The sequence below is a fragment of the Lonchura striata genome, chromosome 1A, assembly GCF_050655825.1.
Source record: "Lonchura striata isolate lonStrDom1 chromosome 1A, ASM5065582v1, whole genome shotgun sequence".
In the NCBI taxonomy this organism is placed as follows: domain Eukaryota; kingdom Metazoa; phylum Chordata; class Aves; order Passeriformes; family Estrildidae; genus Lonchura; species Lonchura striata.
This window is the reverse complement of record NC_140741.1, coordinates 56,861,813-56,877,834: the sequence shown is the minus strand read 5'-3', so window position 1 is coordinate 56,877,834 and position 16,022 is coordinate 56,861,813. Positions and strand designations below refer to the sequence as shown.

Sequence of the window (16,022 nt, the reverse complement as noted above, 5' to 3'; positions counted from 1 at the left end):
CGGTGACGGCGGGCGCGACCGGCGCCGCGGGGCGCGCGCTGTGCCGCGCGCGGGCCGGCGGGCGCCGCCCCAGGCCGCCGGGCCCGGTGCGCGCGCGGCCGCCGTGGCCCCGAGCCCGGCGGAGGTGTGCGGGGCGGGCCGGCTTTCCCCGCGGTACGCGGGCTGTGCACATGGCTCGAGTGCCGGAACTGGAGTGCGGCTTTGGCAGTGTGCGTTAGCCCCTTTTGGAAATAACGTGTTTGGAAAACATGCTCCATATGCATGCTGGGGTGCGGGCTGCTCAGACTGGATTTGTTGCGTTTGTATTATATTATTTGCGAGCTCAGGATAAAACAAAAGGCCTCCCCAGTTCTGCCAGTAGGCTACGAAGAAGTACCTTCAATACTTTTATTATCATTGGGTTGGTGTCATAAAAACAACCCAAACAACTCACTAAACCCATCCAAAAGCAGAGCAAGAAAATGCTATTCCTTTCAGTGACCCAGGATTGCTGTCAGCTGCAAGCAGTCATCAATGCATTCACTGCTTGTGCATGAAAGATTACTCAGCCGTGTTGGAAAGGTAGTGTCTCCTCATTGCAGTGGTGTGACCGTAAAACTGTCCCATCTCAGCTGTTCCATATACTTTTTCCTTCATCTGAATCTTTTTGCTGCTCAACAGGCTCTCTTGTGCTTCTAGGGTGGACCAATGTGCTTTAAAATTCTATTCTACTGGTTTATTGCTGTTCTATAACACCTATATTTTCATCCTAATATTATTTTTTCAACAGTTTTGTTGATCTGTAACAAGTCAGACTTTTTATATGTTGTTTATGGCATGCATTGAAGGGAGATTGGATTGTCATCACTGGTTGCTCTGGTCCTTAGTGAAATTTGGACCTTCTCCAGAATATGAATTAAGTGTAATGAATCAGTGCAACATCACACTTCAGAACCATGAAAGCTGAAGGAAGGAAATCACAATTGTAATAAGTTAAAATATTTTGCCAAAGCTATAATAAGCTGTAAAGTCAAACACCCAGAGATTAAGAAACTCAGTATTTAATTTGCTTTTCCACATTAGTTACTTGTATAAACATATGTGTTTGAGACGGCTTCTGCCAATTTGCCACTTCTGCCGCTTAGCAAATGGACTGGCAGATAAGATTTCTTCCTTTTCTCCTCATTCAGTGCAGATCCAGGTCTCATTTATTGCTGCTTGTTACCAGTCAGGCCTCAGGCTACATATGATTTTAGCAATTTAATGGATCTCCAGTCAGGATAAATTCTTTTAAGTTTTTTGGTTTTGTTTTTTGCTTTTTTTTTAATATAAGAGAAGGACCAATACCTAATTAGAAGTTGAAATTTTTAGTTCAAAGTTAATATTCGAAGGCTTTGAGAATGCTGAGGAATGGTTTTGATGTTTGTATTCATAAATTCGTCCATCATACAGAACAGGGAGTATGGTGTAGTCTGCTGAATTCTCTTGTAGTTTAAAAGACACATGTTACATCTCTATAAACTGGGTAGATGCCATTCATCAAATGCATAAAGCAAAAAAAACCAAAAACACTGGTCATTCTTTTGCTTTTTAAAATAGACCTGGGCAGAACTCATTTTGGTTTGGGTGGTTCCTTGAGCTACTGTTTCAGGGTTTAGCTTTCAATACAAACCCATTTTTAGTCTTCCACATGGATCTGTCTGAATTAACTTTTTGTTGTTATTTTTTGTTTTATTTGTTTGGGAGGCTTCACCTCTCGTGGAATTGGAGGAAGTTCAAAAATAGGATTTATACTTAATGGGAGCACTGTCCAAAGATCAGATGACCTTAGGCCAGGTTTTCCACTTCTGTACAGTTCACCCCTCCCATCCCCCAAAAACAAACAAAACATTTGACTGCCAAATCAGAACACAACACGCAAATCTATCTGTTGTGAAACTCAGATAGATTCTTGTCACGTATTGCAGAGGTAAGGGCTGGAAGACAGAGCTCTGTGAGACAGGCCAGTCAGTGGCTGGCTGTAGTTACAGCTTCTAATCTTTTTGTTTTTGATTTTTGTTTTGAGAGGGAAACTGAGATTTATTGTGCTGTGAATTTATCTTAAGTACCTGAAATTACTTTTTTTTTTTGTTTGTTTGGAAATGTGATCCTTAAACAATCCTTGGTTTTTGGAGTCATCAGGAGGCTTGAATCTTCAAAGTTTTTTATTTTTTTTTCAATTGTTAATTTTTTCTTGCAAATATAAGTAATATGGTCTATGTATACACTGAAATCAACATCAACTGTGTGAAAAGGTCATATAATCAGGGAATAATCAATATTTACAATGCTATCAGATACTTATATTCATAATAGTTTTGTAACGATGCATTGCTTTGTATTTTCTTAATGCAGTGTATGAATAGTGGGTATCAAATAGGATATATTGCTGAAAGGAACTGCTGCAGTGTGGTGCCAAAGACCTATTTTATTCAGTGATGGGTTTTTTTTTGGTCTGCTTTTTTCTGATGAGTGTCTCTGGATTTTGTGTTTTAGCTCTAATAATTGTGAAGTAAGTGCTGATACCTTGAGTACAAGTGTGAACCAGAGCTGAGTGCCCAGGGTTGTACCCTGAGTACAACCCAGGGTGCAAAGAAGGACATTCAAAAACCTCTACATTCAGGCAAAATTTATTTCTTACCTAGCTGTAGTTGCACTTTGAAGTCAAGTCTGCTTAAATGCAAAGGAACAATTTTCTTTTCCTTGAGAAGAAAGAAACAGGTTTAAAAATTTACAGAGTAATTAGATTTTCCAGTTCCCTTGACCTACATTTATTGCTGAGATTAGAAACTGCAGTGCTCAATAACTATATTGTGGCAAGTTTTATGTGACTTTCTTTGCCACTCTTAGTTTATTATGGTTAATAAAAAAGAAATATTTGCTTTGGAGGTACTTTTAGTCCTCTACTTAATATTTGCTCTGGAGAGGAATGGATACCTAAGATTTTTTTGTCACCTCTTCAAATGGCACATCCAATTAATGACTTTATATTAGGGAAACTGGTGTCTTTAGTTATCATATACTCTTCCTTAAATGTAGCTTCTAGGTAGTGATCTGCTCTGCCACATTTATAACATTTTTTTTTGTTATTCAACAGCTAAACCAGCACAAAAATCCCAAAGTTCAGGAGTGAAGAGCGTCTTAAGAATGCATCCCTCTAGTGCTGCATAGCATGGGCTTTTGGAACAGTAGGTCCTCATTCAGCTGCTCTGTGGCCAGGTGAAAGGCTGCCTGTATCTACAGCCTGGTCATAATTTCAGCAGAAGCTGCAGTAACTGCAGTGTTGAGGTTGGAAAGGTTAGCCTGACAGCCAGACTGGTTAGCAGCTTTCCCAAACCTAGAAAATAATCTTGAACATATTTGAATATAAGAACATATATTTTCTGGTTTACAGAAAATGTAAGGATTCATTGGGTTAGTTCTTATTTAAGTTGATTTACTGACCAAGATACAATAGGAGGGAGTAGTGATTCTTCTGAGATTTTATCTATTTGGCAGGAAAAAAAATACTTTAGGTGAGCAAGCGAGAACTGTGCCAAGCCAGCTTCCCTGCAGACTTAAAATATTATCTTTTTAATGATTTAGCTGTTATGAAAATGCCAGCATTAGTCTTAAAATACTTTTAAGTGCCAAAAAGTATGCAAAAGGCTTGCCAATTCATACATGCACTCTCTTCTGGTAAACACTGAACAGGAAGAACTTTGAAAAATGGAACACTTACATCTTTCTAAATCATGCTGCTACATAAAGAAGCTTTTATGAAATAAGTCTTTCATTATCTTTTCCCTTAGAGACAGATTGTCACCTGACTGTTGTCAGCGGCACTTTGAATACACGTACATGCTCTCTGTAATAGGAGTTGCATTCACCACCCACAGGGCTCCCTAATTTTCAGGTGAATCTAGACCACTGCTACAGTTGCCAACAATTTATTTTTCCTTTGGTTTATTGTTGTTGAAAAACAGGTATGAACTGTATGCAATTACACTATTACTGTCTGCCAGTCCAGCTTTATAATCTTGAGTTTTATCAAAAAGTATAGTTAGCACTGCTTTGATGTCTGGAAAAAGTGACTCTGTAGAGATAGGGATTAGTAGCAAATGCTTATGAATGAGGATAAATAATAGTCTCCATTTAATTGGAAGGGGGAATCAATTAAATGGACTTATATTCATTTGAATGTAGACATCTGAGCATGTTTATTTTTTATATATTTAGAGAACTGTCTATATTTTGTGGTTTTTTTTGTATTCAGTGAATTCTGATTGGTTCAGATTTGCTTAAAATTCAAACCTTATTTTAGCAAAATAGAAAAGGTACGACTTTATATAACTGTTAACATACATTATTGGACTTCTGTGATAAAGCTATATTGACAATATTCAACTTCATTCAAATTACCTGAAGAAGATATTTTTAAACTAATACAAAATTCTTTTATCTTTTTCATAGAGACAATCTGAAATCTGAAGGATTTGTCCAAATTCTATGGAATAAGTAAGTAGAAATTAAGATCATTGTTAGGTATTTCAGATTTTCTGTGAGATTATGTAATTTTAAATTTGGGGTTAAGCTCCTAAGGCCATAAAGCTTTGTTAATTGTATCTCCTCCTTAGTTATAAATTCCTTGCCATAACACTTTTTAAACTCAAGTTTAGATTTAATTCTGGTAGTAGATTACTTATAGTGCAAGTGGATGTAGTTTGGAGAGACTATATGACTTACTAGGCTTATTCAGTGATAAAGTTATGCCTTCCAGTGATTGCAATGAAATCCTGATTTATGTGAAAAGAAAATTTGAAGTGTGGCTTCATGAAGATTGTAATAGTATGGGGTTCTTTGCTGATCCTCATTCAGTTTCCTGAATAAAAAGGGGTAAAATATGTTTAGGTTTTGAGGAGTTTGGCTTCTTGGAACGATAGGATTTATTCAAAGCTGTAGAAACACCCAAATAATTTTGGAGGTCTACCTGTGGTTAAAATGTTATCACTCCCAGAGCAGCAGCAAGCCTGTAATAAATACCAGCTGCTCCAATGTCCTAGTTTAATGTACAGAGGAAATTGGACCATGAACTGACTTGCCAAGAGATGGACACATGTTCTGTTTGGCTCAATCTGTGCAGTACGTTTTCCAGCAATGGGCTGAGGGAAAGAATTTATAGTGGCCTTATATCAAAACCATGCAGCTCTTTCTGGCAGAACTTACTTGTTGGAAGCCAGGTAAATAATAAAAGGGTAACTGTATTATTATCAGGTGCATCAAAAATGGAAGAATAGAATGTCATTTACACAATCTTCTTTCCTAATCTAACAAAAGTGTTCTTGGCTAGACTTGGCACTCAAGTCTCATAGAACAGGTTATTCATTTATTACTGACTATTTGACCCTGTCTGTTTCTGATATGACTTTACATAAATCTAGCAGAAGAGTTTGAATGTCAATGCACATCTTTTTTGACTGTAGAGAAATGTAATTTGTGGCAGAAACACTGGGGGCTTGGACCAAGCTATGTTTTATGAGGAAATGTGCTAAGTGGAAGTTATTTTGTGCACCTGTGAGTTGAAGAAATACTTGAGATAATTACTAAAGGTAATTCCACATTAACAGTAAATACTTACTTAATTTGCTCTTTTATCTGGTTGAATTTCAAAGGTAAATGGAAAAAGTGGTTACTGCAAAGGTGTGGTAGCAGAGAAGGCAATAAAAAACCGTGAGTGCTTCTATCCACTGTTTGCATCACAAGACTTAATTCCAAAATGCTGGTTCCTGACCCTTATACTTTTACTCAGGCTTAACATTTCTTGTTGGAAGCTACATTTAAGAAAGAGTATATGATAAAATTATAAAATCATTTAGGTTGAAAAATACTCCAAAATGCTGTTAGATATGTAAAACAGTATGGGTGGAGCAGATTTATAATAGGTAACACACAAAATTTTAATCATAGTTAGTCATTATCATCTTTATGACCCATTACAAGACTCTTAAGATTGATTACGGGCTACTTGAAAACATCCAGACGTGCAAGCTGATCATTGCTCTGTTTCTCATGGAATATTTGATGACTGAATGTGTTACTGGCTTTGGAGCTAAATTACAGTGGGGCCTGGTATTATCACTTATATTTCAGTGCTTTTGTTTCAGACTGTGGTTTGGCTTCTGTTACTAAATATATGCAGCAGAGCTTTTTGCAGTTTAAGAGTTGAACCTCCTGGTGTTAAGAGACCAGCAGAAGGTAGCATTTAAGCTGTGCCTGAGGGCTCTGCTGAGGTCAAAGGCACAGATGTGTGCCTGGTTTGTTTTTGCACACAGAAAATCGTGCAAGGAATCTGTACGCAAATGGAAAATTTGCATATAAATGTACATGTTGGTATCACTAGGAGATCACTATGATGGCTCTGGATTTTAGCCTAGTGATTTCCATATGCTTTGGGTTCTGTTGCTCAGCTTCTGAGCAGGTGATACATGTTTTCTGTGTATGGCCATGATAAAATGGTTTTGGTATGGGGGATGGATTCAAACATGAATATGTTATTAGAGCTAGCCAACTTCAACTTATCTCTAAAAAATAAAAAAGTTACTGAAAAGTTGTATTTATCTTGACAGATTGTATCCAGAAAACTTTCCAGGATCTGTGAGATAGAATCTGGACTTGAGAAAGATCATCAGAATGGTTGGATGGCTAGAGTATTGAGACCCAGTAAGCTCCAAGTTAGGAAAAGCCAAGTAGGGAACTTCTAGTTGTTACTCTGACAAGTGCTCTGAGTGACTGCTTTTCTTTATTGCACAATCCACATGTATTATTTAAATACTTAAATTTATTTAAATTATTTAAATTGCTTATTTTAATAACTTGCTATTGAAACTTGTTCTTTTTTGTAAATATTTTTCCTCTCATACAACTAATGTGAGAGTAGTCTGCTATTTGTGTGTAGGTAGTCTTGAAAAGCATTCCCCATCGATATAGTTTTTCTTATTAGTAATTTCAATCTCCCAAATTTTAGGAAGATAAAAAAATGCACTTATACAAAAAATATGGTTACACAGAATAAAATCGTGTTTCCCTCCTGCAGTTTCCCCAAAGTTAGTATATCAGGCTTTAGTTACTACTTTATAATAACTACTGTTTGTTACCAGTAGAAGCTGAGTAAATGGTTACTGAACTTTGTCCTGAGAAACAATAAATGTGGACAATTTCAAATCAAAGACTGGGCGTGTTTGATTCTGTCATTCAATTTGTCATTGAGCTGTGTGTTAACAGCTTCACATCTTTCGGTGTAATGAGGTTCAGATTTTACTATTGTCTAGGTAGCAAATGTTAAAATATTGATGGCAGTGGTATTTACTGTAAGTATGCTGTAAATTAATACCTTTTCTATTGTTACTGCTTGTGAAGCTGAACTACAGTAAGTGTTCATCTGTCCATTGTTTTATTAAAGTTCCTTATTTCCTGAGTTTGGGATGAAATCCAGCTGTTTTGGATTCCTCCATAGAATAAAAATGTTTTCTATTCTGGTAATAAGTGTTTCTCAGGAGGAAGAGAAAAGTTTTGTTATCATTTTAGGATTTCTCTAGTCTGCCTGTTGCTAGTATTGATAGACAATGCCTCTCAGGTTATAGCTTTGTTGGAAGTCTGCTTTTTAAAAATATTCTACCTTTGCTGAATTGCTTCATTTATTGTCCTATTAAATTAAATAACTACCTCAACAAATTCCATCCTTCCACCACACTTGTGCAAGTTTTGTAAGTTTACTTCACTGACTATATTACATAGAACTGTTCATGTAATCTTAGTTGCCTTACATTATGACATTGTAGTTCTATTATTATCATAAGATTTCCTAAAATACTGTTTTCAGCTTAATCTCAAGGTTCCCTTATGTGACTGTGCATATGAGTTTTCAGGGATGCTGATGAGTTCATCTCATTCTCAATAGGTCCAGTGCAGTGTAGAGGGCTTATAACATTTTAGCAGTGTTATGCACATTTAGAATTAAAATTTTATTTTTTAAAGCTTCATTTTCCATTTAACATAAATTTTAATATTACTTTTTCTTGGATAAAGTAGTAATAAATTAAGAAAATTTCTGATTAAATTAAAAATTATTCTTCTGAATGAGTATTTAATATTTTCACTGCAGACAAAGGGTAGGTGAAAAAAAATACAAAATTTCTTAAAAGACAGTGTATCTTCAGAAGTTACATGTATATAAATTAAAACTCTGGGATAAGGTTTTATGGTATACCTTAATGCTAACTTTAGTAGTCAGTTTTAACATTTCTCACAGGATGGAAAGCGGTGAGCTTTCTTATTATTTTTATATTATTTCCTGAACCTTACTTTTACTATTTTTAAGAGTTTAGATAAGGCATATTTATATAGGAAAGAAAATTCTGCCAATAGCAGTGCATTACTGGAAGCATAAAAGATGTCACAACCAACCTTTTCTTTTTTCTCCTAATGACAATTATAGATGTGATTTATGTGTTTCAGTGTTTGTCACTCTTTCCTTCTGCCTGAATAATGAACACTAATCCTAGGGAAAGACCAAAGATCCCATGGACTGCTAGTGTTAGCAGGAAACTTGTAAGAGTGATCCACCAAGGACAGTGCTTTACTACAGATCTTGTCAATTTGAGTTTTAAAGGAAATTAAGACATTGTGGTTTAAATTAAATTTGAAATAGGATTTAGAATTTGACTGAGGACAAATCTAATTTAGATTGGTTAGAAGGCATAGGCTTCACAAGTCATATTCTGATTATGGAAATGCTAAAAGATCAATTGTATTTGCAACTGCAAATTTGTTGCTATTCAAAGTGATGACATGTCTTTTGAAATCATCTGTTAGAATCAAGATACTTGCCTTGAAATGTGGCTGAAATCAGATTTTGCAATTGAATGCTGGGACTTTTTGTAAATGGGTACTGCTTTTCCCCTAATAGTAGGACCAAAAGTGCAGATAATTTCTAGAGATGCATGGTAAGAGGCACCAAACAAAGTCCACTAAAATAAATATAAATGGAACACATTAATTAAAATTCTGTAATATAAATGGTGACCATTTGCTTTTGAGCTTTTATGTCTTTCCTTTCCTGATTTTCTCTGATTACCTCAAAGATTTTTCCATTTGTCTTTTATGTTCTATTATCTTGGGAAGTGTTATTCTCTTTGTATCGGTTTTATGTAGTATTTATATCTAGACTGCTGCTAGATGGACTTTGTCAAAGGTCTGTAAAGTTTTTTGGGCCTTTCATGTATGTGAAAGGGATCTGAATAGATCCAGTTGTGGAATTGGCACTATGCTGGGTACGAGTGTTGTGAGTTTGATGTAGTGTTGCCCTAGTATTAGAGATCATAAAACCATTTCATTCTAGACCTTGGAAAATTAGTAATAATGACATATGAATTGCTTTGTGTTGATTCCAGTGGCATGCTTTCCTTGTTCAGTAGCACTGGAGCAGTCCCTTTTAACTATGAAGTAATGTTGCCAATCAATTTGTCCCCAGTTGAACTCAATGTACAGGCCTCTTATATAATCAAGTCTAAATAACAAAGAATGAATATGCAGTACAAGTACTTTACTATACAAATTTGAAATGGATTTTGGCACTACCATTCTCAACAGTTTTTAAATACTGTGTGTGCGCATTATACAGAACTGGTAGTTTATTTTAAGGTAAGGATGGCTCTTTCACTGTTTTTCCTGTTACAATGATTTTGATTCATTCAGAGAAACTGCTTCAGTAGATTAATTACTAAAGGTACTGTAAAATTCATGCTTATGTTAAGGATTGTAAGCTTCTACAGATGCAACCATAACTTTTCTGTCTTGGCAGATATTTGAAGAGATCTTTCATGTCTATAGCTATCAAGCATTTGCCACATCATGAGCTTCAGCTTGATGTACAGTGTATTACCTCATTGCCTTTCTTAGTGAATAGACTTTAAACACTAAACCCAATATTAAATGTAAAATGATATAAAGAAACTATAATGTATTTTCTTTTTGAGTAATACTTTATTAGTCCAGCTACTTAAATAATGTTATTTCATCATAAGAACTCTGGAGCACCTGTTCAATGTGGTATAATAGAAGCTCAAACAGGATGTTCTTTCATGCTTGACTTCTCATGTGAAACATTGGCTGGCTCTACCTCATTGGCTGCTAACTAATGCATACTCCATATTTTCTTTCTGCAGCCACGAGAAATGCTTCTTAACACACTGACCTTCATCATTCTTACTTAGTAACATCCACATCTAACATAACGTGAAACTTCAGCTTTGTCAGTAATATATTTGTGCTGTAAAAGTGCAAGAGTACTAGAGGAAGAAGGTGTGATTGAGTGAGTGTGGGGAAAATAATGTGCTCAGAAACAATGTAAGGCAATGTGTGGAGTCAACCTGACAGTAGGTATAGAGGGTTGTGCCAAGGAATGGGTGACTCTTCCTGGGTATGCTGAAGGGGCAATGAATTTTTATTAAGGACAGAGAGAGACATAGCTGAATGCTTGCTTTTATAGAAATTTGTGTTTCCCAGTTCCTTTCTGTTCTTCCTTTCTTCCCTTTATGCCTGCCTATTTCTACAGTGATAAGGTTATCTTGGCAGCAGGGAAGGTGTGTGAGCCATAACCATTGCTAGTAGAAGGGCAGTTATGACTGTTCTGCTATGTGGAAGGGGTAGTCTGTTTAAAGATTGCTTCACCTTTTATTGTAGTTGACTGTAATCCAGCAGACAGCAGTAATAACAACAACAAAACCACAAAAACAAAAAAACCCAAACCAAAAGCCAGAAAGCTGCTAATTGATTTATATTTCTAGTATTTAATTTGCATTTTGTTTACATTTAACTTACTTTGATGCTTCCATCGCTCTTCAAACAGCTTCGCTGAATAGCATGAATGACCTTGTAAAAGATGTACAAGTTTTTTTCCTTCATACAGGTTCTAAGTCTTGAAACGTATTCACCAACTTGCTTGAAATATAATATTGTGTCCCAGTTATTTCACTGTAGAGTAACATACAGGATGCTATAGGATTGTCTATGACAACACCTTTCCTGGGATGGATGATCAGAGTTAATGGTCACCATTGCCCTCTAGGAGATTTTCCAAGAAGTTTAGTGGGTGCTGTAAAGATATTGCAGAGCATGGGAGACTGAATTCTGGACAGAAGAAGGCAGAAGTGATCAAATAGTTATTCTCTTCCTCCTGTGCCTCATTTTGCTCAGCTGTATATCTTAGTATAAGTCTGTTAATTCTTCCCACTAAGAATTTTAGCCAAGTTGATTATTGAATGTGTATGCAGTCCAGAGATAAGAAGTAGGATCCACTCTCTGCCCTCATCTTTTATTGTACGTCTTGGTGACTTCTTAGAATTTGGTGACAATGCTGTACTTACTCTTTATTGGTGCTGGATAAAATATTTATTTGATAGTGTGTGCTAATTATATTTGTGCTAGTATGTGGAGTAGTATTTTCAGCATGTATTTTTTTAAGAGAGTAGAAGACTCCTAAGAGAGATTAAATGGATGTAGGTAGAAATACTGTTTATTTTGTGTCTTGTCACACATAAAAGCCTTCAATATTTGGTAATTCTTTTCACCTCTCACCTTCAACTAAAAAATAAATAAGTCCTGTATTTTTCTGTATTTTTCGTTGCCATAATTGAAAACCATATTACTCAAATTATCTATATATCTGTATTTCTGAAAAATTTTTACTTAGTAAGGTAAATATGGATGTCTTATAAAAGTTCAAGCAAAATTAAATTTTACATTCTCAACATTCTCACATTTGTCTCTGATACTGTGTTTTAGTATATGGCTATAGAATAGAAACTTGGGACAACTACAATCAAGGCTGGGCATTTGATGTACAAATAATGGATTTCCTGTAATTAAAAAAAATCCCACATGGGCAGGCAGTTCTTGAACTTGTCACATTAAGACTTCTTATCCTTTGAAGGATTTTCTTTTTTACAAGTGCTTCTGGAAACAATGGGATTACTGGCTTATCTAGTTGCATTATTTCTATGATTTTTAATGGTAATCTTGTGCAGAAATGAGCATTAAAATTACTTAAGTAGATAATTTAAGTAGTAACTGAAATGACTCATCAAGAGTCACTTAGCTAGACTCACATTAGCTGCGATGCTGATTTTATGAACAGGGAATATTTTCAAACATTAATCCAGGCCAGACTGGTCTCTGTAAATACTAGAGAAATATTTTGCAAGGATGAAGTAAAGTAAAGCTAGTAATTCTTACTTTGTTTTGAAACAGTATACAAAATTTTAAACTTTCCTTTAATGTCTCCCTCTTCTAACAGTGTAAACATCTCAAACTGCCCTCTTTGTGAAACTGAAATAGTTGCAAATTATCTTGTGGGTTTTTTTTTTTTTGGGTTTTTTTTTTGTTTTGTTTTGTTTTGTTTTGTTTTTGCTCCTTAGCTCTTTTCAAGAACAAAATGGTTGTTGTTTGAGAACATGTAAGCAGTGAGTTCTGGACTTATCTGAAAGTAAAGTGGAACAACAGAAAGGATTTCTGAAAACTAAAACAAGAATGAGCATCAATAAAAAGAATGGAACTGAACGGGAAAGGCAGGTATGAAAAAAGGGTAAGGCAGATATGAATGGCAAAAATAAAAAAAAAGATAAATATGATTTTATGGTGCATACTAGCTGCAGTTAATAAAATGGTACGTAATTTGTGGATTAAGGTTTTTGGTGTTTCATCAGTGAAAGTACTTTGCTGCTGCTACCAGCCACCATTTTGGGAACCTCATTGCATATGATATTTCTGATATTCCCTCAATAACCAAGAGGCAACATTTTGTTCCCAAAATGTGATCACTAAACAGGAGAACAACTCTGAAAATGTGCTTAGCTTTAATGTTTTTACTGTCTGAGAGTTTTTTACATAGAAGTAATTGGTAAGATTGCAGTTAGGAAATATAAGTATCTCCAGAAGAGAAATAAGTTTATTCAAGGCATCTTATGAAAACAGGCTTAAAATCACATTGTCTTTGGGAGGAACACAAACTATTCAGTTACTTAGATGACACTTCTATCACCTGATAGATTAAATAACATTAATTCTTGTTATTCACTGGTTAGAAAGGACTACTTGCTCACCTGCAAGCCGATCATATCAGTTTACATGTCTAATGATACCAGTATGTTGGTACAAAATTTCTTATGGATGAAGAAAATGTATTTCTCTGTATTGTTTTTTTCAGACAGTTGTTGGTCACTGTTCTGATATGCTAACAGTATACCAAATTGTTGTAAGCTGTCTTACAATGTCTACTGACCTAGATATTCCTGTGTTCAGGAATTTTCAAACTTAAAGCATCACTTTCAAGGCACAAAACTCAGCTTCCAACAGCCTGCCAGAGATCAGAACATGTAATTAAAGTGCAGCTCCTACAGTATCAGTGTTCATGTCTTTTTCCATAACTAGTGTGTAGAAGCCTCTTCTGGGAAGGGGGAGGTTTGATTTCACTTGTATCTTCTCGTAATCAGATATAGGCTATTCTAGATAGAAAGTAAAAAATTTTCAGAATACCGTTTAAACCCTAGCAGTCCTGCTTGGAGTAGAGCAGTGGACCAGATGACATTTTAAGTCCTACTTTTTCAAGTCCTTGTTCTAGAAAGAAACTTTTTTTTTTCCTGATATTTTTTTTCCATTGGGAGCAGGATAGTCTGACCAGTAGCAATGTCTCATTTATGCAAAAGGAGATAAACTGTCAGTCAGCTGTCACTGCTGACAGCCTGTGATGACATGTGGCATCAAAAATAAGTGATGTCTGTGGTGGTATGCCCATGAACCAATTAAGACTTTAAGCATTAAAAGTAATATAAATAATGACTATCATTTTGCCCATTTATCTCTTTTTCCATAGCAAGAAGAATTTCTACCTCTGATCAGGGTTTCTTAGGATAAAACCAGTTTTTGGAATGCATTTCTGTTAATATGCTGGAGAACAAGACTTAGCATGTGCTAGCATTCTCAATTTTCTTTGACATTCATGATTTCCAGCACAGCTGTTTTGTTTTGTTGTTTTTTTTTTTTTTATGAATGTCAGATCTTTGTAATGCCAACAACAATGTCCCATTGCCAGAATAAAAAACAAAAAACCACAAAAACAAAAAACCAAAATCCAGGAGGCAATAAATGAAATTGACTTTGTAAAAGCTCTTTTTACTCTTAAGGTAACTGAGGAACATGCAGGTTTTCAGAACAAGATGTGTTTACTTTGGCAATAGCTGCCATATGTTATTTTTCTTTTTTTTCTTCAATCAACTCTCATAAGGGGGATAGAACACTAACAGAATGTAACTCTAAAGAGAGTCACCCCTTAAATACACATTTCCTTGTGGTATTATAAACTGGTGCAATGAAGTTGCTTGACAGCCAGGATAACTATGCCCAAATACATTTTACATGTAAATTAGCTGTTAAATATAACACAACTGCGTAGTCTTAAATCTAATTTTCAAAGATGTGTGAAAGTAAGAGGCGATTAGGAATTTCCTTAACATTTGACTGTGCTGTCAGAGTTTCTGAAAGAAACTGGTATAATAATATAATGGTAGCCAGCCACTGCTGTCACTGTTAAAAGCCATACATAATGATATGCTTCCTGATGTATCTTTTTGTGCTGGCTGTGTGGCTATCCTTACAAAACGGACATGAATGATGCTTAAGATATGCATGTATTTTTCCTCCTTTCTCCTGGAAAGGCATTGGAGCAGCAATAGGGTAGTGTAAAAGCTTCTCACTGCTATTGGAGGGCAACACCAGTAAAGCTGAGACTGACAAAGGCATTTAGGAGTCTGATTCCCATTGAAATCAATAGGAATTGGGTGATTAAAAGCACTGCATATGTGGATATGGCTTCTGGCTAGGCTGCAGAACAATGTTACTGGGAGGAACCATGGATGGGATGGGATCAAACAGCACGTTTTGGGTTCCATTTCCTTTCTCATGTTGGTCCCACTCATTGTTTGAACAGTGCTAGTCAGCCCTCTGGCCATGAGCAGTGATGAGTTTGCTGATAGCTTCTTCTTTGTGACGGTCAAGTTGAGCTTTCCATTGACAGTGACCCACAGCAAAGGCTCCTTAATTTTTGTGTGTCATCTATCTTTTTTTTTTTTTTAAATTCTGTATCAGCCACAGATGTGTTAGTGCATGATACATGTTGTTTCTCACTTTTTAACTTTAAAAGATAGTCCTTTCTGCAACCAGCAGCAAACATTTTACAATTGTATTTTAGAAAAATGCTTGTTTCCTGGGTTTTTTTTATGTTTGTGTGCAATTAAATCTAAATGTCCCCTCTATAAAAAAAAAATAAGTTTTTTAATCCAGAATTTGTAGGGTGGCATTGTTGTAAAGGTGAGGTAACAGCAGTGACTCTGGATTTTCCTCTGTGGAATTTCTGTCCCATCTTCTGGATGCCTATAGTTCATATCCTCTGAAATGAAATGTAAAACATGCTCAGTGTTTATATCTACTGTCAGTACATTATGCAAACACAGCCATCAATGTCTTCTGAGCTGCAGTCTGCCTTGAAGTTTCTTGTGGATCTGCCCACACAAGAGGGTCTGCAGATGGAAGTTGTAGCAGAAGTTCCCAGCATTGAATCCTGAGCTGGAAACTGAAGATAGAATTTACTTACTGGCAGACAGAAACCAAAGCCTCAAGAAGAATCTGAATATATTTTAAACAAATTTGTATTATACTAGATGTGAATATATGAAAGGTGATATGGAGGCAGTAAGATTTCCAATGGTGCTCAGAGTTAAGTGATAGGCAGGTGGCTGTGCTATTTCATAGCTTCATCCCTGTCTATCTGCAACATGGTCTCTTGATTATTGTTTATAAAAGCATTAGTAGAGAATGAAAATCCCAGAAATTCAGAGGCATTTTTAAATTTTAGTATTTTGTTAATCTTGATTCTTTCCTGGATGCTTGGATCACCAGAGTATTTTTTTTTCAAA

General features: G+C 35.7%; 1 long non-coding RNA gene across 1 annotated transcript; it reads left to right on the top strand.

The window, feature by feature from the left end:
- Positions 1-75: 75 nt before the first annotated feature.
- Positions 76-7,223, top strand: LOC146763491 (uncharacterized). Its single transcript, XR_014952312.1, has 2 exons — positions 76-3,315; positions 4,471-7,223. It is a non-coding gene; the product is annotated as an uncharacterized LOC146763491 (long non-coding RNA).
- The last annotated feature ends 8,799 nt before the right edge of the window (positions 7,224-16,022 follow it).